Raw genomic sequence first — 25,740 nt, 5'->3', positions numbered from 1 at the left:
GATTACTACTAAAGCAAAAATTTTTAAATTATTATCCATAGAAAAGTGATTTGACAGTAGCCTACAACTACAGTGCACAGAAACATCCTAAAGCCAATGCAAAAGCCATTCCTAAAACCAGTGCAAAGTCTGGACTGCCCTCATGAAGGTTTCTGCAGAGCAGGCCAGCAGTCACCACTGCAAACGTGCCCAAATCCTTTCAGCTCCCAACTCAGAGACTGTTGTGCTGGACAGGCCACAAAAACCACGCTCTTGAGCACGTGATGAAGGGATGTCCAGAGCACTCATGGAGCTTGGTGGGGATACATCTAGTTTGTTTCTGACAGGAGGAAAGTCTAAGTCCTTTAGCATGTCTTCCCCTCTGGCTGAAGCAGCTGTGATGCCTTCAGGGGAAAGCTGGTTCCTGCACTTTCTCATCAACAACTCCTCTCGTTCCACCACCTTTTCCTCTCCTCTCCACACTTTCTCTCTTGCATCTAACCCCCCCCACACATCACATAGACAACCTGCACTTAATACAGTCCTGAAACTCCTCCTCATCTCCTGCTCAAGTCCTCTCCTAAACACAGTAACATATCTGACCCTGATACCAGCTCAACACACTCTTTCTTGTTACTCATCCCCCACACGATTCTCTGTTTCTTTAGTATCTTTCTGTGTAGTCTCATCAGGGGAAAACTTGTCCCTGTGTATTTCCTCAGCCCTCACCTAGTTTAGAGAAGCATAATAAGGCGAGCGCGCACCTTCCTCCAGGGAGGCTGTGGATGACGTTAGAGCTAACTAGAGAGAGCTGGCAGAGAACATCACTGACGGGTATGGGCATAGGCTAGTTTAAGGAAGTGATGGATATGGAAGCATTTCTAGTCACATAGACTTTTTCAGTTAAAAACCTAAAAATAGACAACTACCTAAGCTGGTAGTTTGTGCATGTAAAGCAAGGATGAGGACAGTTCTCCTATTCTCCTATGTATTCCCTGCTTCTTTCCAGGCTGGCCCTAAGGACCTGTTTTCCCCCGAAGCAGGCTGGACCTCAGCACTCCCACCGCCTTCATGGCACCAGCAGCACACCCATCTCCCCAACAACATTACAAACCCCCTCCCTCGAGATAAGATTTCAGCCACACGAGAGAGTATTTCCAAGCAAATGACCAAGCAATCCACAATGGTCTTGCCGGAAGACTTAAGACAGGGTCACTGGTCAAATTTCCTGACGTCACAAAAATCAGGATGACCAAACCCAAGCCTATTTCCTAAAACAGGATGCCATCCCGCTGTACTCAGCAAGCTGCGAGGTTGTAAGTACTAATGCAAGCGTTTTAGGGAGGTAGGACTGCCTTAGGACCTGGGCATCAGTGGTGTTTTCTGTCACAGCAGGCCACCCCCATTTTCTGGCAGGCTCTCTCATTGCAGTGGTTTGTAATTGGAAAAAAAAAAAAAAAAATCAAATTCAGTGGTGATGATTGCAGTATTAGCTCCAGCTGACACAGACAAAGTATTACCTTAAACATCTCCTACAGCAAGTTGATCATAACAGTCATCCGATAGTGGTAAGTTAATTAGATTCTGATACTTCGTTCGATATTCCAACAAAGATACTCAAGTACGTACTCGGCCTTTGCAATACTGAAAGAGTGGTGGTGTAAAGCTACCAGGGAGGCAATAAGAACCTCTGCAACACAGTTCTTAATCACAGGGAAAAAAAGAGTAATTCCCAGACCATCACATAAATGACTGCTGATACCTTTGCACTCAAAACCAGCTGTTTGACCGTTTTTTTAACTTTCTTCAATTTGCAGATCACTACAAATAAAAAGTTTTATATCTTCCAATTCGTATTTTAATGCAGTACTTTGCAGTACAGAATTATGCAGGCTGAAGAATAATGAGTGGACAGAGGCATATAACCGGTTTATTGGTCTGGTTTGCACACTTTATTATGCAAAACAGAAACGACAGTTTTTATGTGATAAAATATCATGTTGGTTTTGCTCTGAGCAATTCACCAACAAGAAAGAACAAGGCAGGTTCCCAAACTAAAAGTTAAAGGTGCCAATGTATGATGAAGTGTCAGCTAGTCAAACTGCAGATGAAAAACCAGAGGAAACATCATGTCATTAAAAACTTATAATAATTTTTCAGAAAAAACTTATTACACAACACCATAAATTTACTACCCCTGTGGTTTACTGAGATAACCAAATAGCTTCTGGGGGAAGAGGAGGAAAACAAAACTAAAAAGACTTGCCTTAGCAACCCTCACCATGAAAACACACTCCCCTCCCTCCAACCCCTCCACAAACATAGATGTAATTCTTTTATTCCGCATCTGCTCTATAAGCATTATTAGACAAGAAAAAGAGGGGACAGTAAAAACAAGCATTTAAAGTTGTTAAGGTGTTAATTTACTGTCAAACAATAGAAGTAGATAAAAACCAGATTTTTTTGTTAAATATGCAAATATACGTTGAAGGATTAAAGACAGAAAGCTATTGCAACAACAACAACAAATCCTTTATAAAAATAATCACCGATTTAACTCTTTTCTCTAAATTTGTTACATTCCATATTTTGAATTTACATTGTAGATTTTGAAGTGTGTTAGGTTTCTTGCTCTAAGATGTTTTTTGGGAAGCAATTCAATGAATGGCTGTATTAATGCTGTAATACAGAGATCAAAAAAAGCGTTTCATGCGTTAGAGCAGCTAACAAATTAATTTTGCTGTCTTCATCTTAGCCAGCTTTTTACATCAGCAGAGCACACAGAGAAAAAGGATGTGAGAACAAGACTTTTAACAGTCAACAGACAACCTGGTTACACATAAGTTTGTCTTTTTATTACAAGATTTTATGAAAAATAAACTCCTCTACCACCAAAAAAAACCCCTTTCAAGCCAAAGAAACTTCTAATACACAATGCAAAAGACTTACATTGTTTAAGGCCTCCAGCCATTAACAAGAAGTTAAACACTTCTAATTGCTTTGCAACTTATCTTAATTTAATAATTTAAAAATGTAAGTGTAATAGCAGATCCATACAAAATTGTAAGGCTATACTAAGAACAGTGTCAACTGGTCTAATTTAATGACTGGATTTTTTCCTTCTTCACAGAAAGCACAAGGTAAGTGTTCCAGTTCCTTCATTCTTAGCATGTTCTTATACTGTGTGGATTAACATAAGAGAAAGTTTCTGACCCCTGAAGCTTTTGTTTCCTCTCCTGTATGCGTAAGCTTCTCTAATTCAAAGGTATAGCGGCTGGTAGGAAGGGGTTAACGGGAGCTTCCAGATGACAGAATTAATTTCCCAAAGAGAGTACAAGACATCCGTTCAAGGAGAAAAACTTTAAATTCCTACTGAATTATGCTAGATCAAAATTGATGGGACAATCAGATCCCCTAGCAACTACTAATCTGGTAGGCAAAAAGATTTCTCCTCAAACCAAGCGCTGAGATGCTAACGGTGAGCTGAAGCCTAAAGACCAAAGCACATCTTCACCTTCATGCAAATCTGCTTTAAATCTGACAGCTTTAAGAGTACACTTCCCAAATTTCTGCAAGCAGTGCCTTGGTGTGACACGTAATAAGCCAGACATGCCAGGTCCAGCTATTTGGATAGTCTGATCTGCCAACTGCCTCCACCGAAAGCTTTGCGTGGAGCAGAGTATGGCAGATGGAACTGAAGCCACCTATGGGGACCTATAGGCTGTCTCCCTCCTCAGGAAAACAGGAACTACAGATGTCTGGACATGTACTTCATGTAGAAACCTCTTCCTTACCTTACAACACGTGTACAGTGATGCTCCTTCAGGCAGCCTCCCCTGTATTTCCATATTTTTGAGCTCTAACTACTAAAAACTGATCCAAACCAAGCAGGTGCGTGCCTGACTTAAAGTAACTGAATAGTTCTGCTGCCTTCAAAAAGCACTCGTGACAAAGTAATTGCATACACAAAGAATTTGATTAGATTTAAAAAATATCTTTCAGGGGATGGCAGTACGTAGCTATGCCAGTGGGGACATTTTTGATCAGCTTTTCTGAACATGTGAATGTGGAAACATGTGGCAAACACACCTAAACAAAAGTTGCGACCTAAAATAATGGTGTAAAATCCTATTTTCACCCTCCCTTTGGATTAACAATATGATCAACAAGTGTGATGAACAGGACCTTCACTTGAGGAACTGAAGACTTTCAGTCTCATCTTCATGTAAGAGGATGTCAACAAAACATAGCCATACATAACGACACAAAATTAAGCTATTATGTGAAATGGCAACATGCACAAGTGCATTAGGAAATACCTATTTTAGCCACTGCTTAATTTCAGAGAACAGATGGAAATATTTAAAGTTTGGACAACAAGAATTCTTTCTTAATGATGCCAAGATAGCCTGAAAAACAGGCAAGAACGCCTTTACTTCTCCATGAGGTGAGATCTGTGCCACCTAATGTGGCTACTTTAACATCCCAATCATTAGCGATAAGATTTCAAATTGCTGAAAGAGTTTTCTGCACAACGGCAATCCAAAGTTTCTAGTAGCCTCATCATATATTAAATGGGGAATACGCCAGCATACTCTTCTTGACATTCAGAGTTAGCAGGTAGGAATTAACAGTGTTCAAGTCTTTTCTCAACTCAGTAGCTACAATCTTTCTGAGGGTTATGTTCTTGAATACTTCTAGTAACATGTCCCTCATCAAAATTTTTGATGTTAGAGAAAGCGACTCACCTTACACACCAGAGTTTCAGAGGAAATTCAGAAAGAAAGCCTGATGTACTTCCAAAAAGCCAACACAAGCACTATTAAAATTAGCCTCCAAATGTGTTGTTATAAAGTGAAATGCCTGACCAAGCCACAATACAGAATATGAATAACACTGTAAAAGTTCACATAGGTAATAGTTTGCTGCTACTAAGTGGAACGACTGAATTAGTAATTTTTAACTAGGATTCCAGAATAGTCAACACAAACCAGATACAGTCTTCTGAATTATTTATTTTTTGAACTATAAACATGTTCTCTGCTAAACTACCAAAATTAAGAATCTACTCATGCAGCTAGATCCTCATCTTGCATACTAGGGCTTCGCTACAAAGTGGTGTAAATTTACTCAGGGTAAGAATTTATCCTAAAACATACACTAAGCTTGTAAATGGAAACAGCCAAATCATTTGTCCATAACTGCTGCAGGTCAGCCCAACTAAGCACACTGATAAATACAGTAGGGTAAAAAAAGTTTGTACTCTGGCACCTTCAAATACTTTAGGCAGCAGATAAAAATGAGCAGTTTAAAACAAGGTTGTTCTTTAAATAGACTTTTGGTTTAGTCTTCCAAAGAAACCTTAAACACAGAAAATATGAATTCACCTGCACAGAAATAATATTGTACCCTAGCATTCCTCATATTATCTTCAAGAACTATTGTTATACCCATGTACCAAAATATTTTATATCAGTGTTTCTTCCCACCTGATATAACCAAGTAATTTTGCAGCAGAGTTAATCTGACAGCACAGAGTAAACTATCCTTTCTGCTTTATCAATTTTATTCATTGTCTTGGTCCAAATACAAATCCACAGCAAACTCTAAATTTCTTGCAGTTGTACACAGAACGGTAGCCTGGGCCCTTGCAACACAAGTCTTGAAGCTGAAAATACAAGATTTTTATGTACAAGTATGAAAGAGCAAAAGTCTGCCAAAGCGGTCAGATTTCACACTGGTCTTCTAAATTCTGCTCAGCTGAACCCCACAATCCTGAACTTTACTAACTGCAGACTATTTAGCATCTCTGTATAAATTTTGCCAAGCAAAAAAGCTAGCATGCTATCCACATGCCATTTATGAGTAAAGACGACTAACGCATAAAACCAATAAAAAGGAATAGAAACTTATTTTAATCTCTGCTTTCAAAATTTTATGTGATCAGCAATAGAAGACGACTTGGAGGCTGCCACATATGCAACTAGGTGTCAAGAGTCATACCGAGAAGTAGATCCAACACACTTTCAGAGCAAGGATTTTCTCTGCCCAAAATAACTACAGACACAGGCAGGGACTGTCCCACTATAAAGACAGTTTGAGATACGGGAGTTTTGAGAAGCTAAGGCAAACTGAAAAGCTGAAGAGGTAGAATTTTTTTTTTTTTATTTTATTTTTTAATTATTTCCCACTGTTAAAGAGTAGCACTTTAAAAAAACTTAATCCATGAAGCTTTTTGGAACTATAGCAAGATAATTTAACACGTTATGCTACTATGGAGTTGAGGTCACACATACTGACATCATGTTTTGCATGAATTTTTAATATCCTTAGCATTATGTTATTTGACATTCATGGAATCATCTCAGGTTAAGCTGAATGGCAATACATTGCATCAGGTTGTATTTTAGTAACTGCAACGCTGCAGGCTTAGCAAGGAATCCAGGATTTCAGGTATTTTGTATTATTGCAAAGGCACTATATGTACATTTACATACAGTAACTGTTATATCAGAGGAAAAGTTACTCAGTGATTTACAGGCATAGCACTTGAGCACAATTACCAGCTTTGAAACCTATCAATTTGATTTTTTCTTTCTTTTTAGCTGGCACTAGCACAAGAAGTTCTGGCATAGATTGTTTACAGTTTGCACATATTTAAAACCAGTGTTGATTTCCTGGGACAGCTGATTTAAAATTGCCAGATTCCCTTTAATTGAGCAAGATTTACAAGAGGGCCATAAAGAGTTCTTGTACTATTAACTGTTTGATTTCCAGCACCCTAGAGCAAGGCTCATTTTCTCTTTCCTCTGTATACTAAAATGGTTTTCTTTCCCTCAAATCCCTGAAAAGTGTAACAAGACTTCCTAGAGGCAGTGTGCCTCCTCTCCTCTCTATCCCATATACACACTAAGCACAGATAGCCCAGGATTCCTCCGTGGTAAAGCACAACATTTCTCACTGGGAGCTGGCTGGACAGTCGTCCATCTGCTTCCTGTACGGGAAAGTACACAAGATTTCAAAACCTCTTTCACTTCCCCAGGCTCCTTAGTCTGGCTGCTCAGAGCCTCTGCAGCCACCAGCACCCTGGAGTGAAGCTGAAGCACTACGAGAGCTGCCCAGGGCAGTGATGGAGTCACCATCCCTGGAGGTGTTTAAAGACTGCGTAGATGTGGCACTTGGGGACATGGTTGAGTGCTGGACTTGGCACTGTTAGGTTTATGGTTGGACCTGATGATCTTAAAGACCTTTTTTCCAACTTAAATGATTCTGTGATGTGCTGATCAAATTTATGGCTGAGACTAAACCATCTGCAACCCTGCCCAACCAAAAACCCAGCTGAAGAACAGGGATTTAAAGTGTTCATAGAAAATGATGACAGAGAAAAAAAGAAAGAAGCAGATGAACCTATGAGAAAGAACTGTGAGCACTGTATAAAGACATGCACATGTTTTGGATAGGAGAGGGGCCAGCTTTTTGTCCTGTTAAACCACAGATGCCTGCTGCACCAAGATCGTCCCTGCAGACAAATCCTGATCTTGAGACTGAACTGTAAGCATGGGATACAAGGATTCACTCTGCTCTCCCCATCCCTATTTCTCCTTCTCTGCTCTCCCTGAGGATGGACAGTATTTCCCACCAGGTTCATACACCTCAGAGCACATAGAAAGCCAAGGGACTGCATCAAGGGCAAACTATCTGCTCTTTGCATGTCTGTGCAACCTCAGATGCTTGATGCTGTTTAGCAGGGGCTTTTTTTGTTTTCTAATTATCTAACATTCTCTGAATTTCTTTTTTTTTTTTTTTATTATGTAGTTATTTTATTTTTTGATTTAATAAAGTGTCAGGAATATACCATAACTCTAGGCTTAGTTTTTGTTTTTCAGAAGGAATAAAAAGGAACAGGCATCCAATTTATTTTTGTTATCTTTTGGTTTAACAGCAATGCTAAACATATTCTTCCATTTTTTTGTGCAAAAAGGGATACTGCTGTTCAGGTGCCTACTAACAGTTACCAGATAGCATTCTGAAATGTTAATTTTATTTCAACAGAAACATGTTAAGCGTAAATACTTTACAAAATGAGAAAGCAGGATGAAATTATGAAAGCAACCAGAACTGACAGCATATGATGCTAAGGTAAAATATTTTGTAAGTGCCTATGTAATACATCAGATTTCTCTATGCTCCTTAGTAAGGGCTCGTTCCATCTCCTCCTGCTCTCCCTGCTGCCAGCCCCATCTCCCTTAGTGCCAGAACCAATTCTTCAAACTGTGGAAAACGACCTGAAAGACTATTACTTCTAACTTAGTTATCAGTAATTACCTTGCTTTAGCATCACTTAGCAAAACTCGCCATGTGCTCTTACTGCTGAGAAGTTATCGCTCCAAGTCCTGAAAAGGACTGGCCAAAGGCCTTAAATCTTTACTCCCATCAAAATACATCCAAAGATATCATATGTGGAACGTATTGAAAGCTGACTGTTAAAAAATTAAATAAATCAAATTAGGCAGACAGCTAGCCCCTACCACTCTTTACTACCTAGTTATGAAAAGTCAAAAAGTCATACAGGCTCTAGAGATCACCAACATCTGCATTTGAAACCACACCAAGATCACGTATTTGAGGGTGAGGTGACTGAAAATTAGATAAAATGTAAGTTCCTCTAATGTTCAAAGACTGCCTTGAAGGTGTAGCACTTTTTTAGCTATTTTAGCATATTTTCTTTAGAAGCACAGATTAGGTTTGGGTTTTTACTGTAGTCTTTTGCTTCCAAGTCTTGAAAGTATTCGCTCAGCGTTCTCTGCTTTGAGCTTTCAGCAATACTTCTGTATTTTGCTTTACGGTCAAGCCTTGAACTGCAGTGGACAAGGACAAGCTCTGGGTGTGCTGTGTCTGTCGGGACAGCTGGTCAGGAGGGAGCAGCGCCTGAAGACAGGTAAGTGGAACCCACCTGAAAATGTGTGCTTCACGTACCTAGGGGCGAAGGAGTGTCCCTGCAATCTTTAAAGATCTCATGTGGGCAACTGCATGGTCAGACACCAATTTCTGGAGAGCTCTTCTTCAGCAGACACAGAGAACTTTGAAGGAGTACATGACAAATGCATACAATGTAGATTTGGATAAATCTGGATGTGTCAGAGGTTACCCCACCATTTACATTCATTGGCCAAACCTGATTCTAGTAATTTATTGAACTTAAATCACCAAGTTGCAGAAGTTATGGAAAAATCTACTAAAAAAATGATCCATGTTTATCCTCTCTAGAAAAATCTTCACAAGAGAACCTCATTAGAAACATCTTCAATACTCCTCTGAAATCTTTATTTTTTACCTTTCATTAGAGCAAAAGAATCAAGGAAGTCCATGACATAGATGGCTTCAGCATTCAGACAGTGTTCCTTACTATTGCCCATGAACAGCTTTTACACGGGACAAAAAACTAAATTAATTCAAGGACAGATAAGAAAAAATTTAACTGGTCTGGAATCTCTAGCCTAGAGCTCGTACTACAAAACATGCTGCAAAAATATCTACATGTGTTAAAACCAGAAGAAGAGCCAGATATTTTGAATGAGATGCCTATCCAACAATGAAACACACTTCAATCAATACAGCACTGTACTTTCTGAACATAACTGAAAAGCTTTTTCAGTTCTGCCATCAATTTCCACAGAGCCAGGGACCTACCTTAGACTTCAGTAACTGTGTTATGAACAACAAATGTATCCTCAAATCTGCCCGCTTTAAAAATCACCTTTTAATCATCACTAAACGACCACATTTAGTTCAATGCTAAAATATAATAGTTCAATCCTAGATTCATGTTTTATAAATTTCTATTTCTACCTAAACAAGTAATTTACTGTTGTATCAGTCCAGCAGCTATTTTGTATGCTGAGGTTTGTTCCCCCCTCCCTTCTTTTCAGTGAACACATCCTATTGTTGTAAATATTATATGAACATGAATCTAAGCTAAAACTTACTCTAAGAAACAGAGCCCTGTTATTCCAACACAGAAGGAAGAATCTACACCCCCTGCCTCCCCTCCCTTCAGCCCACTTGCCAGCAAGTGCAGTTCCCAGGCTGAGGGGCTAAACTGGTTTTAGCTTCTTATATACTTAGTTCTGAATTTAGGAATTATCATGGAGGAGGAAGTCAGACCCTCCTTTTGTTCCAGTCACAAATGTAATCCCCCTGACCCGAACCCTAACGTCACTTATGGCTTTAGCTGCTCCTGAAGAGCAGCTCCCCAACGGGCAAGGCCAGACCGTGTCGGTCGCAGAGCACTGAGGGATCCTGCAGAAGTCAGTACATGGAGTGTAGGTTCTAAATATACAGCAATGCCATTTTTCCCTATTACAGAATTTTGTGTTTAACTGTGTATTTGGGGCAGCACTAGCCTTAATAAATGTTTTAGCCTCCCCAAAATCTCTAAATTCTATGTAACGTCTACCACATTGTTTCTATCAGCAAGTTAAGGGATAAAGCAATAACGCACGTCAGTCCTATAGCTGCAAACTTAGTACTCTATGTATCAATTTTATGCTAGAGAGCCATAGGAGAAGTATGCTAGGCTATGTTTCTTAGCACACTTTTTGCAAATCATTTACACAAAAGTGGCTTTCACAAGCTTTTCTCAATTGGCGTATTTTTTTCTTTTTGCAAATAATTCAAGAAAATGCTAAAGCACGTGTAGAGCTAAGGGAGATGAAGAAAATATACCACGCTAACGAGAAGCAACAACATAATTATGAAAGATTGTTTGTATAAACAGAGAGAAAATATTTACATCCTTCCAGATGAAAGGTAGAGCATTATTAATTTGATATAAATGCAATTTCTTACTATTATAGGTAATTAAATATGGAAACAGTTTTCTAGGTGAAACGGTGAGCTCACCATCACTTCCAGACCTTGAAACAAGATCAGGCAGCTTCCGAACAGGCGAGTTTTAATTCAGGTTCTGGGAAAAGTGATAGTCTGCATGCTGAAGGAAGCCAGAAAACAGCCACTCTGGTCTCTTCTGCCCTTTGGGTCTTTAAATTCCCTTACTCAGATGCCAAAAAACCCCCAGGACCTGTCTTGGGCAGGAAAGTAAAATAAGCAGGGTAGATACACAGATGGAAGACACAACTAAAGAATCTACGTCCAGCTGAAGGCACCACTCCCATCTTCACTTGAGGATACACTTTTACAACAAGTGTTTCTAGTTTGAAATCACTGAGCCCCATCAGATGTGGGCTGTTGTCTGGATCTCCAGACCTTGCTGCTTCAGCCTCATCAGCTTCTTCACTACCCCTCTCCCTGCAGCTGCAGCCAGGCTGGTTCACTTGTAATTATAAACAATTTTTTACTGTCTCAGATGGAATTTTAGCCTCGCATTCCTGTAGCCCAAATCAAAACTATTCATAAGGAAATGTGTAATTTTATATGTTTAGATGGGACAATCCTGACAATCTAATCTGAGGGCATCGAACCTCATTCGGAAACATCTGTGTCAAACCAGTGACTTGTCCTCTCCCACGAGAGAATTTCAAAAACACCGTATCTTATAGCTGAACGACAGAGTCCCGCACAGTTGCTACAGTGGACATCTAACTTATTTTTCTACAGTTAAACTGGGAATGACAAGCTTTTTGGTAAAATGTACCAGTAGATCATCCTAAAGCAGTGGCCTGTTTTACTAACAAGAACCTAGGAAAGATCTTTCTTATGTCCTACGAGGGCAAAACCCCCACTATTTTCCAAGATCTTTGTGCTGCCAAAATGAAATGTCAATATTCTGCTCACATTGTGAACGTAAGGCTGCTTTTTTCTTTTTAGATGAAAAGAGACTAAATAAAAATAGATGTGTTTAGGATGGTACTCCCACCATCTTTAAACAAGTAGGCAAAAAGGATTTTTTTTTTTGTCATTTGAAATGGCATACCTATTTTTAAAGATTTGAAGTGTATTTCAAGTTTTAGATCAACAAAATGCAATTTAAGAAAAATAATGAAAATCATCACTTTTATGTATGTACTACTTCATAATAATTTCCACCAAAAAGATATTAGAAAGTAGTCTTTTAAGTACAAAGCAAACAGACAAAAACCAACTGAATTATGGAAACACATTTGGTAGTAACCACTGAATTTTATACCATCATGCTGAGGAAGGTGCCTGGCTCAGTTTTCACTCTTCTCAATTCTTTCTAAAAGAAGACACTGTAAAATAGCTGTTTTTTACAGCATTGCAGGTATGCAGATAAGGTACAGGGCTATCCACAGGCTTAATATTATTCATGACAGATGGCAAAATCATCTAAATATTGGCAATGTGGCATTTTTTTTTTTTAAAGTAGCATCATCTAAATCAGCGATTTGCTAACTTGCAACACCGGAAGACACACATTTTGCAGTTTCATAATATGAATGAATTTGCAATGTGTTTTAAAGTGCCCCTTTTCAGGAACAACAGAGCTCCTCTAGCATCACCTGTTCCACATAATTTTTTCCAAGGATCACAATCAGTTTTAATAAATATTAACTTGACCAAGGCATGGGCATAAATTCCTGTTGATATAACAGTTAAAGACAGTTTACGAAGATTTTTACACTTTAAATGGTATTATAACAGAATGATATCTGGTAAAATGATCTACTGATCAATCTTCTGCATAGACAAAATAATATACTAATATCATCTAAGTTAATGTTGAATTCATCATGTTTTTCAGCTAGTAGCAGTACCTAGTCTTCTTCAAGTCCACCAAAATACTGACATTCAACTTTCATCAGGTAAAGTTTTCTTACTTTTTCTAGCTGTGAAATTTCATACTACACACAAGGTACTCAATAACTTCACCAAGGTCTCTTGAATATGAATATCTGGGATTTATAAGTCTGTAAAGAGGCCAGAAGTTGGCAGGCAACGAACGACCAAGTACTCCCTTCTCTTTTCTAGAAAAAATTAAGACATTTATTCCGTGTTCTTAACTAATTACAGAGATGTAGTATGGGAACATACAGTGTATTTATCCACTTTGGAAGACATCTCACTCTTTCACAGCTACAGAATGCAAAAGCCAAGGACTTTGACTAATGCCAGTATCTATCAGTTGAATTTCCTTTCAGACTATGTAATACTATTTCTTCTTCAAGAGATGAAATTGTGTTAAAAAAAAAAAAAAAAATCAACCATCAGAAGCATATGTGTCATGGGTATATATTTAATTCTATACTATGAGAATACAATATAAACTGAAAGCTACTATATGAGAACTTCATTCAACACAATGAGTATCTTCCAGCCAGAACACCTACATGTCAGACTATTCCAGGCTGCCATTATGCCTACTGTCAACTGTTCGTTTGCCTACAGAATATATCCTGTGAAAATGTCACTTGCTGTCACTCAAATGCTTAAATTATGCTTGAGATAAAAAGAATATTAAAGGAAAAGAGATATATACCTGAACCAATATAAATGTCTACACTGGAAAATGTATAAAACTTCCAACCAAGAATTAGTAGCCTAAGCAAAAATGCTGTGTTAGAATTATCTAGGTGAGGTTAAATTATATACATTATAATATATATACAGCAACATGCATCTCAAATACATTACAGTTACTTTGGAAAATTCATGCTGGGATCTATGTACTAAACAGTTTTAGTTCCTGTATTAAGGACTCAACAGATGGATGGAGCTGATCAAAAATTACTTTTCATGATAGCTTTCAAATGGAAAGTTTAGTTCATCTATCCTTTTCCTAAGCTCAAGTATTTTTGCCCCCACTCTTAGAATGGTACCTATAAACTTTCATTCACTGAGGATTAAAAACCAAAAGAAATTTAATGAATACTTTGAACTGATGGAATCTTAGTTTGGGAGACTACATTAAAGACAACTGTGGCAATTACTGAATCACCTTGGTGAAAATCTTACCTCTCATTAATATTTTTCAGGAATGTGGTAAAAAATAAAAATAAACATTCTGTTTGCAATGACAGCTCTGGAGTATCACCACAGGTTTTCAGAAGAGTGGCTCTTCAGAAACTTTGTGTGAGCTTGAATTTAAAAGCATCACTGGTTTTAATTTAAAAGTGTTTCACTGAACTGGGATCCTTTAGGAGAAGAGACAAAGATGTTTGAGATTCACCGAGCTGGATCGGCAGAAGCTAATGGGGGTAGGGATCTCCCTTCAGCAGAGATATACTGACAGAGGCCGGTTAAGAATCTGAAAAATGTCGATGCCTTGTTTAAAGATAAACCAACAAAAGCAAGAATTAGTTTAATTTTAAAGCTCTTTATCACTGTTGGAAAGCCATGGGAGTGCCAAGAGTTCATCCCTTCCCACCAGTCCTTTTAGAGAACCGAAGTCTTGCTTAACTGAAGAGGACTGCAAACAGCTCAACATGGAGCCAAGGAAAGCTCCTGCGCCCTCGCCCTGCACTATAATGAGGACAGAAATGAGGAGAAAGGCCAACTTGGCTGGGTCTTTGCTGTGGGGACACTTGTATCTGGGATGAGCATCCACTGCTCAGAATCACCAGCACCAGTTATCCAAACTAGCCACTGGCTGATCAACCACAGCACAGATCTCTCTTTTTTTTTTTTTTTTTTTTGTATTTTCACTTTCCTTAACCACTTTAATACATTTTCATCATGATAGTGGGCCTCCAAGGATGTGAATTTATAGTAAGAGGAAAATAAAACTAAATTAAGTAGCAAAGCAGAAAAAAACCCCACCTCCATAATGTTTCAGGCCCCCTTCATGTAAAGAAAAACCAACGGTTTCTAAGATTTTTATTAACAACTCTATTTTAGATTTGCTACCCTTGAGCTTCTTTTTAGAGCACTGTTTTTTCAGAAGGAATTATGAAAACAAAAATCAAAGATCTGAATTTGGTTTGGTGTTACAAAAGAAAAGAATAATTCAGTTTATCTTAGATACTACATTCTAACTACATTCTTCCTTTAAATATTTTGTGTAATTAACAAATAATGACAGTAGCTCTCATCTGTTATTTTGAACCCATAGCTCTTGAAGGAAAAACAAAGATAATGTGGCTTTTAGTTCACAGAAATTTCTTGATGTATTACAGGAAAACATAAGGAGGGATATTTGTAAAACTTCCTAACATCACTGACAGTAACAATAAAAACCCCCAAAACTTTCTGGAGATATCCAGGTTACTGTGGTTGTATGCTGCCAACCCTTAGGCAACTAACTCAGAAGCTGTGTGAATATATGCTTAGCTGCACTAAGAAAAGTTATATATTAAAAAAAGATTAATTTTAACAGTTTTGCTATGATGTTATTAATTTTAAAGAGAGATGCACTGCAGTATCAGAAATTTTTGCATTACTTAAATATTTAACTTTGAAATTACAATTAAACCACTGAGCTTGATTAATTTGGTAACAGTAAAAAAGTGTTGGGAATATTTACTTTTGTTCAGGGTGCCCGCTGTTCCAATTTGTCAAAATGGAAAGCCCTTGTAGTTTGCAATATTTATTTACAGTATCTGCTTCTGGAAAAAGTTCAAAACGTCAAGCCTGCATTTTATTTGAAAATTGTTTCAGAAAGACCAGCTGCAAAAGAAACAGGGACCATTGAAAACAAACTTCTTGCTCTGGTGAAATGTGAAAAACTTGGCAGAAGAGGTATAAAATTTTCTGCTAAGGCAGAGAATGACCTATCAAATCTATTATATTTGAAACATACTCTAAAATTTCGCTCTGATGTATCTAAATGTATCTAAAAGTAGTGATATTGTACAGCAAATTATAGGAATACCTTTCCCTGCCCCCCCCCCCCCCCATTATTTAAATAATTTCTGTACCAGTAACTTTCAAATTAAGTAGGTTTCCCTTTATTAAATTTGAGAAGATAGAACTGGTTTATATCTTGCATTAGAGAAAGTAACTTGGGATTTTGCAAAAAACCCAACCCTTTCATATTAGAAGATGAAAGAGAGACAAAAAATTGACTGTTCTCAGAAAAACATTAAGGCTTCAGAAAAGACAATCGGACTGCTTGGTTTTAGTGACAATTCAGGAAAAATTGTCCGTCAATCCGGACTGCAGACTGCTTTAGGGAGAAAAATGATGCAACACGACACTGTTCCTTCTCTGCCTTAGAATAACTACAATCAAAACATTAGTAATGACACAGTTCTAAGACAAACTATTTAGAGAAGCACTGTGTATGCAGTGCCAAGTCATATGTTATATACTTCAGTATAATTAAAGAGCCTTAGAAATTCTGAAGTTTGGAGAGTGAAAGGCTCGATTTTGTGCAGCGATATATCACGAGTCCCTGAATTACGCAGTTCAGAAAGTTCTCAGAGACTACATGGCTTGCAGCTGGAGATGGCACAGGGGACTAAACATGTCGATCATTTTATCATGCAGCATAAAATTCTATCTAGCTACTAGAATTTTCCCTGTCCTGTTCAAGATAAAACCACAAGAAACAGATGTAAACCTCACTCATCCTCCTTAAGTCTGCATAACCAGTTTTCTATTTTATGAATGCTATATTTCTCTGATGTATTTTTGCACCATTCTAAGTGATTAACAAGAAAAAATATGATGAGGGCTTGTAATGTATTATTCTGGTTTCTTTCACATGCTGAAATAAATAATACAAATCAATAAGTGTGTCCTGGTTTCGGCTGGGATAGAGCTAATTATTTTTTTTTTTCCTTCTTAGTAGCTAGAATAGTGCTGTGCTTTGGATTCAGTATGGGATTTGATATGAGAAGAATGTTGAAAATGTACTGATGTTTTCAGCTGTTGCTAAAAAATCAAAGACTTTTCAACTTCCCACGTTCTCCTAGCGCACAGGTACGCAGAAGCTGGGAGGGAGGACAGCCAAAGCAACGGACCCAAACTGGGCAATGGAATATTCCATATCATATAACGTCACGCTCAGAATATGGATAAGTGTTTATTGGAAAGCTCGCTCTCGCTTCTGGGGTTGTGGTTTCAGGATTCTCTCTTCTCTGGGATTGCTAGCCGGGAACAGGCTGGGCATGGGTCAGCGGGTGGTGAGCAATCACATTGTGCATTACTCATTTGTATTTTCACAGAATCACAGAATCATCAAGGTTGGAAAAGGCCTTGAAAATCCTCCAGTCCAACCATTAACCTCACACTGACCATTCTCAACTCCACCAGATCCCTCAGCGCTGGGTCAGCCCGACTCTTCAACCCCTCCAGGGATGGGGACTCCCCCCCTGCCCTGGGCAGCCCATTCCAACGCCCAACAACCCCTTCTGCAAAGAAATACTTCCTAAGAGCCAGTCTGACCCTGCCCTGGCGCAGCTTGAGGCCATTCCCTCTTGTCCTGGAGCTTGTTCCTTGGCTCAAGAGACTCATCCCCCCTCTCTGCACCCTCCTGTCAGGGAGTTGTAGAGGGCGATGAGGTCTCCCCTCAGCCTCCTCTTCTCCAGACTAAACCCCCCCAGTTCCCTCAGCTGCTCCCCATCAGACCTGTGCTCCAGACCCTGCACCAGCTCCGTTGCCCTTCTCTGGATACGCTCGAGTCATTCAATGGCCTTTTTGGAGTGAGGAAATTTTCTATTATTACCATTATTATTATTAATTTAATTTGATTTTATTTCAATTATTAAACTGTTTTTATCTCAACCTATGAGTCTCCTTACCCTTACCCCTCCAATTCTATCCCCCATTCCCCACAGGAGCCGCTGCATGGTGTTTGGCTGTTGGCCAGGTTTAACACGATAAAGTGCCATCTGAGTTTAGGGACAAGGAAAATTCACAGCGTTCATGCTAAAACTACTACATGCATATTAAAAATACCCAGAAATTCCAAACTGTTTTCTAATACACAATTTAAAGCTTTCTGAAACACAGTTTTGGAAATGCAAAGTTTCCACGTACGTACAGGCTACAGCAAGGACACCATTTGGCAGAGGGCTGGTTTTTGCATTAGTTGTGTGTAACCTTCCTAGCACAGCACAGAGGCAGACTTAGCTCCTCCATAGCACTTCGCAGTCACGCTGAAGTAGCTACAAGGCTGCTGTGCTGAAGTTGACTTGCATCAGCCAACTCAGAGCATGGGTAGAAAGATGTGCAACCTTCAAGACCCATCTGTGCAGACTCACCCTGAGAAAAAGGGGTGCAAATCTGGAGCCAGAATAGAACTGTAATTCTGGAGAGTAAGCAAAATGAGGGAAGACTGATCCTGTGTGAGAATGGATAATGAACTTGAAATAGAAACCGGCTGACATTAGAAATTACCTGGATGAGGGAGAATGAAAACAGAGATGCAGAATGTGAGACATACAAGGAACTAGGACACAAGTAAGAAAGGCTGAATGTGAAACTGAGAACCAAGAAGAATGAAATCATGAATTGAAAAGAAGACGTCTAGGCCAACAATCTTTTCAATTCCTCTTCATGCAGGATTACTGCTCTCGCTTTTCTGGCTTGAAAGAATCTTCATGGAGTGAGTACCCCAGTTCTGCAAGTACTGTAAAAAGCAAACAGACCTCAGCATCCCATCACCAGAGCTGGCAAGGAAAGCTCCTAGAACTGAAAATATTTCTGCAAAATAACCTGGGCTTCAGAGACTGGGTTTTGCCAGAAAGTCTTAAGAGAAAACCTGTTGCTAAAAGGTACAGTAAAGCATAAAGGCCAATTCTTAATTTTCTCTGCAGAGCAAGGTCTGAAAATTACATAGTGCAGAAGATCCAGAACAACACACCGAACAATTAAAAATACTAGATAGCTGCGTACTGATTAAATGCCATCTATTTAATGCAAGGATTTCTTTATATAAAGAAAAATAGTATGTTATCATATAATTAAAGACAGCATGATTATGTACAAGGTACAAGTGGGTGAACCAAGGTCACTAAGGTTTTGAAGTATTAGACTGCAAGCACAGTAATGCGTATTAAATACAAAAAGCCCTTGCATTTAAAAATAGATCAAATGGAACAGAAACAAGTGTCTGCACATACCTATGTGCATTTTAGTACCAGTAGACAAAAAGAGTGCAAAATAAAAGCTAAGATGCCAAGAATAAGAGCTAAATGTTTTTTTAGATTTCGTAGAAGCATTCTGAGGTTTATCCACACGTACGTATTAAAACTTTAAGGAAATAACTAGTAAAACATTAACCTTACAGAAAGAAATACTTTCCCTGTCCCAGTTTTTCACACGCAGAAAATGTTTCTTCTTAACCCAAATGCACGCTTTGATAATTATTACCCCAAAACATTTGGTCTTCCTTTACCAAATGTTGTAGGTCCTCATTTCAGAACAAATAAAAACATACACAGAGGTTTCTCCTTGAAGAAAACAGTAACAACAAAACAATCCCCAAAATTTAACCTCAACGTGGCAGAGGTATAAATAACCTCTCTCAGCTCAGTAGTGTTTATCTTTTGAATGAAAAAGTCTTCTGTTCTGGAGGTCAAAATAAAAAGGAAAAAGAAAGAAAGAGAAAACAGCGTTCATTTCTTTCTTAATTTGAGCTTTCCTCTAACAAACAGCTACTGTTTGTTTCCTTATTTTAGGTCATGTAAGTCAGTTATGCATGCCTCACTTTTTAACTCTTTCCCACCTGCTGTTCTTTTACATCTGGGAACTGAGAAAACCTAGAACGACACAAAACCCAGTGGAACCAGGGCTGCGTAGGCCAGATTCATCTGGCAGTGCCCACTGCACATGGCCATATACATGAGTAACATCACATCTTAGTACCCTTGCAGTTAAACTTGGGCTGAAAAAACCTCAGAAAATCAAAAAGAGGTTCATAGGAAAGCTCTGATGTATGTAAGAAGATACTGAAGGGGGCAGTAAACCAGAAATGCATTACAAACGCTACATAAATGAGGTACTTCATATTTGTAATGCAGAAGCAGGACAGAACTGTGACCCTGCGTGTCCCAGCCTTGATGCTCCATCAGGCTGGGTCTGGGCTAACTATGCAGTTCCAAGAATTCCCTATTCATACTGCTTGGAAAATCAGTTATAAAGATCTGCAGAACGAGCCCTTTCCCAGCAGATCAAGGCTGCCCAGACATGCCTAAAGGAAGAAAATTAGTTACGAACACTGAGCAGACTTTGTCCTAAGTAGATCAGTGTTCGCTGTGTTGCATCGCATGGTGTTGCACTGCAGGTGAAAAGAGTATCAATAGGACCACAGCATCCTAACAAACACAGTGAGTTTTAGTCTTCAAATAAAACAGCTAATGAGAGCTATTCAAAGTTCAGATTTGAGAACTAAGTAGCTTATTCATGAACTTATCCATCCTCTTATTCAACAGCATTTTACATGCTTCGTTTTGAAAAGTCGCAGATGAAGTTGCTGTATTCAGAAGTTCAAAAATGAAGCTGTACCCTCATTTTGGACCTGTCTACTAAAACAAAGAAAAGTAAATATGTAAATTTCTAGTGAATTAGAGTGTCCCATTAGGAGTTCAATTATATTCTGAAATTATGTCTTAATTGGTTTGCTCGTAGATGAGCTGTACAGCTAACCAAAAATCTACTGCCATATAATCATCACTAAATTTCAGATATTGCCACACATTAAATTAACAGCAGATAATGAGTGGGAAAATTAGCTCTATTTCCATAACAGAAAAAAAATCTTCCCATATTACCTAGAGTGTTTTATACAGTTAGTTTCAAAATAGAAAAAACAGTACACAGACAGAACTCTCCTGAATACCTAATGTTTATTTTGATCGAAAGTCCACACATTCAAAATAAGTAGTACAAGCAGAGTGCACATCAGATTTGTGTCTCTAATAATTTAATTAAAAACAAACCACATTTCTAAACTTCTATAGAAATCTTCAAGAGACTGACCACTATTTTGTTTTGTGTATTGCTGGCTATTTCTTTTCCCCAAAACTTTTGTCTTTTTGAGTAGTAATCCCCACGCCCAACTACTTTTCAGATTTTAACATATAACGTATTCCTGGTTCTCATCAGTATCACGCACAGAGATCGCAAATGATCTGCAGTTCGGAAAGCTCGTGAGAAAGAAAGAATAAGGAATAACATGAAATGCAGAAGAAATCAAGCTAAGGACTCATATTCTTGCAACTAAAAGGAGGAAAACAAACTGAGCTCCTTCCATAAAGCTTATTTGTTACGTTAGTAGGATAAATAAACTTAGCCCAAAATGTTAAAACTTTTGGAAGTGCAGTCAGGCTCCTAAACTTGAGCTGCTGTTCAATTTTGGTTACTTCTGAGGTCAAAAACTATCTAACTTGTGACTTATATACAAATACATAATATAGATTATTTTACTTACCTTTGCTGTCTGAAGGAAAGAGATTTCAAAGATCTTGTCTGTAAATGATATTTTCTTCAATATTTATGCCTCCAATGACCACCATCGTCAATAAGGATCTGAAGAAAAATACCACAAAGCCAGGTTAGTTGCAACTAGACTGAGGATTTTGAAAAATTTTATTTATTTATTAAGAAGGTACAAAGTAAAATTGTGCATTTCACGTAATACATGAATTTATTAGCTGCTGTTAAAAACAAATAGACAAGCACCAGAGCCATTACATGGGAAGGCATTTAGCTACTTGAGGCATATAACAATTACTCCGCATTAGTATATTTAAGACTAGATACGCAAACTTGGGAAATTCACTGTTATCGTACCAAAATAACAACAGCAGTAATCATCCCATGAGTTAAAGAGAAGAAAAACCAAATAAAATTACAAATCAGCATTGAAGTGTGTTATAAGCACTAATAGATCATGAAAAGTTAAGCCACCTCCCTAATCTTTGAAAAGACAAACTAAAAGTAACTTTAAGACAACGCCCCTAAAAATACACTTATGGTTTTAACAAAAACCCCCATTATTCAAGGGTATAACCATACAACATCATTTATTAGTGCTGTTTTCATATTTCAGTACTGTAACTATGGAAAGATGAATTAAAAAAAAAAAACCATGCTTATGGTAAAGTCACCATCAAACGAACTAGGCCATATATGTACTTCCTTTGGAATCAACTTATGCTAAAATGCCCAGTAGGTACTTTTTTTTTTTCAGGTCTCAACTTCTTTCATTGAAAGAGAAACCAGTTGTCTATTGTAACCACGACAAAATTTCCACAGAGTAGTTGAGGTTGCCAGGGACCTCTGGAGAACATTTGGTCCACCCCACCTGCTCAAGCAGGACAACCTAGAGCTGGTGGCCCAGGACCACATCCAGTTGGACTCTGAACATCTCCATGGATGGAGACTCCACAGTCTCTCTGGGCAATCTGATCCAGTGGCCAACCACCATCACAGTAAAAAGGTGTTTCCTGCTGTCCAGAATGTCCTGGCAATTCTCTGCTCTGGAGAACATTTCCTTAATGAAGAAAATTCAAAGCATAGCTGTGTAACATAAGACAAAGTCTGATAACAGGCTCAAGTTGGTATAACCAACCCTTACGCACACGCTTGACAGTATATACAAAATTAAGCCCCACTTAAGGTACCTGTATAACCTAACATACCCTGCAATACCTTTGAAATCTTTCAATCTTTATTTAGCAACAGATGCAATCAACTAGAAGACTAATCAAGTAAAAAAGCTTTTGTCATGTAAACAATTTTCCCCTCTACTCAGTTGATTCCACTTGGTTTAGTCTTTCTCAGATTATGAAGGAATCCAACTCTGGGCAAAGCAAAACCTTTTACTGATTCCTGACAGTGTACAACAACAGCAGCAATCCAACTTGAGTTAACCCAAGCCACTAATTCATCTTGAATATATATTTTTTTAAAAATGCGATTAATCTATTTACTCTATTTGCAGGCCTGGGACATCCGATTGCCAGCAGTCAGGACACGTGTGTAAAGGTGACTGGATCACCAGATTGCTTTGCAAGCTCTGTGGACAATTTATTAAAGCCATAATAATTAAATACCTCTAATAGCAAAACCACCAAGTTTTCACAGTTTGCCTTTATCAATGCAAAAAGTTATTTCATCTCAGCTTTATGACAATAATTTATCTGGATTGTCCATGTTTGTTTCTTCTGAGGTCAATCCAAAACCCCCCAACTTCCATCACCTGAGAATAAACACCTTTCAAATCAACTTCTTCTGCAAAATAGCAAGTTATCGAATACTTAAATGGATACTGTCTGCTCTTCCTAGTGCTTCTAAAATTTCAAATCCTTGTAGAAGAAATAACTGTCAGATCCGTCTCTGAAATAAAATTGCATAGGTTATACCATGATTACGCTAACTCTCTTTTTCTAATGAAAAAATCTGAAAAAGAAATTGGATGTACACTGTGACTTGATGCTTGCCAAACTAAGCGTTGATGGATTGGTATGGGGGAAAAAATTCCCGATACAAAATGACCCTATTAAAGTATTAAAAAGCTGCTGTGTAGGAACTGAAAGCAACGCTGCCCCAGCAGACTGCCACCGTATTGTCAGATATGGTCCAAGACAGGGCTGAGGGGCAGGAGAGGAATGGAAAAGAGTGTTTCAAATAATCTAAGGCTAACAAAATACCTTGAAGTGCACAGAAGCAGCCTGTGAAACAAACAGGTGAACAACAAGTTCTGCTGATAAGCTGCTCAAAGTCACTAAACAACCCGATCTAAGATACCAAACGTCGCTGAGTTCAGGTAGGCCATACAAACATTAAACCCAAAATGATTACTTTGAATTCAACAGGGCTACATCTTGTGCAGCCATGACATACGCTTCTTTTGTTAGCTATGCTTGGCTTTGGCTGTACTTTACTTGTTTTTTATGCCAAGCCAATAAAGTCAGCGGAATAAACTGGTACGGAAGCCAAAACAGAATCCATCAACAGATTTGTTTAGTAAGTTCAGCATGGAAGATACTTATCAGTGGTTACAAACCAGAAAGCACACCTGCTGACAAGGAGATCTTAACATTGAAGATGCACTCAGAACTCGAGTAAAAAAGGTTTTTTTTTAAAGGGAGAACACATAATATGGAGCAAGTCCAGGGAAATGAATGCAACATTTCATTGTGCCATTTTAAACAGTTATTCTTCAAAGAGGTTCAGAATCTGTGATTTGTTTTCCCTAAAAGCAACTTTGTGCATGAAATTCAGTGTTGAGACTATCAATTGCCCTTCAAACTTAGCATTCAATTTTCTTAAGAAGTTGAATCATACCTAAATCTTCCCAGATTTTTTAAATGCCACTGAAAAGATTTTTTTTTTTTTCCCCTGACAAGTAAATCATTCTCATTTTGCCTTTTGTGTTAATAGGGGCTATTTTCTTCTTTTGTTGGCACTGAACTGCACAACCAAAATCCAGATATTTAAACTCTGCTCCCATTGCAGATATTATTTCTGATCAGATTTAAACATCTTTCTCCCACACATAACAACTGCAGTGACTGTAAGGGTATCATTAATTTTTGTCTCTCAAAACCTCTAAGCCTTCTCGAAGGAGCTGGAACATTGCATCACAGGGAAAAAGTTTCCTCTGTGTCGAGCCACATGTTTTAAGGGAATCTTCTAAATCTCTTGGGACCTGTTCGTTTTGCTGAATGGCACCCAAGCATTTTATTATTTTTTCTTCATATAATTTTATGATCATCATCCTAACAGCCAGAAGGAGTCACTATGATCTCATCTTCAATTAATGTGAATTTACCAATGAAATTCAAACATTTTCTTTATAATAACACATTATCTTATTTACAATATCTGATTCTGGTATGTCATCTGACACTGACACAAAAAAGAAACAGCTGCATGGCACTAGAAATAAAGGGACAGCCACAAAGGGACTCAAACCAGACATTTTCCGTCTTCAAGAAAATATATATTCTCTGGTTTGTTTTTTTTTAAATTTTCTAGCACCTTGTTTTGAATGTTGTTCCTCTAAATATCCTAGAGTATGAAGAGTTGGTTCTACAAGATTCTGCATCCTAGTCTGGTGCCAACCCACAAAACATATGTCTCTGCTCAAATGTAAGAATCTGTTTTGATTTTTTTTTTTTTTTTTTTTTTAAATTTCTTCCTGGACTGGGGACAAAACATTTATTTAGATACAACTCAACATTTAGTATATTCTGAGATATGAAACTTTCTAAATCCCAAATATTTTTTTGTTAATTTATTCCCAAACAGCAAATTTGAAGAAGCTAAACTGTCTGAACACATGACAATAATCATTCAAAGTAAATGCTCCAAAATCATTGGGGAAAAATAATAAATTGGTTTTAGTCATCATTTTTTACACTCGTGGGTGCTACTAAATCTTAAAACCATCAGATTTATTTTTAACCTAAATATTTTATTGCATAGCTATGCAAAAACATCAGTATGTTTTTCTAATGTCATTAACTTTCCATTTGTTCCCACTGTAAATAGCTCTTGTGCTCTATTTTTGTATTATTTGGGATAAGGTAGATTTTCCGCTATTATTGTCACAACTCCACAAAGTATTGTTGAAACATTTTACAAAAATAACTCAAATGCAGAAAATACAGCGTAGACCGCCATGACCCCACGACCGAATTTCTTTAGATGAGTCTCTGGACTGGTCTGGAGCTCTGATGGTGAAACCTCACTTCTCTGGGAGTTGTGGTGACTGCCCGCATCCACCCCACGCTGGGAATTTGCTTTTAATTAGAATATCACAAACGCAAACAAAAGACACTCTAACCTCAGGAATTAAATATTTGCATTCGTTTCAGTAAATTAGCTTCTTGAAAGAGCCAACTTCTGCACAGGCTTAAATCAAAAGTAACTTTGATGAAGTTACATGTG

At 38.0% G+C, this 25,740-nt stretch overlaps 1 protein-coding gene across 11 annotated transcripts in view; it reads right to left on the bottom strand.

Moving 5' to 3' along the window:
• MBD5 (methyl-CpG binding domain protein 5) overlaps nucleotides 1-25,740 on the bottom strand; it is a 147,556-nt gene that overhangs the window by 74,481 nt on the left and 47,335 nt on the right. For 8 of the 11 annotated variants that reach the window (XM_074873815.1, XM_074873825.1, XM_074873826.1 and 5 more), the window contains one exon: nucleotides 21,272-21,369. The gene's annotated coding sequence lies outside the window, so the exon portion shown is untranslated. Of the gene's footprint in view, nucleotides 1-10,881; nucleotides 11,064-21,271; nucleotides 21,370-22,147; nucleotides 22,176-25,740 lie in introns of those variants that run through there. The other 3 variants (XM_074873821.1, XM_074873822.1, XM_074873819.1) reach the window with 3 other exon arrangements.

Source organism: Strix uralensis, chromosome 6 (genome assembly GCF_047716275.1).
Source record: "Strix uralensis isolate ZFMK-TIS-50842 chromosome 6, bStrUra1, whole genome shotgun sequence".
Taxonomy (NCBI): domain Eukaryota; kingdom Metazoa; phylum Chordata; class Aves; order Strigiformes; family Strigidae; genus Strix; species Strix uralensis.
Note: the sequence above shows the minus strand (reverse complement) of the source record. Positions and strands in the feature narration are given on the sequence as shown.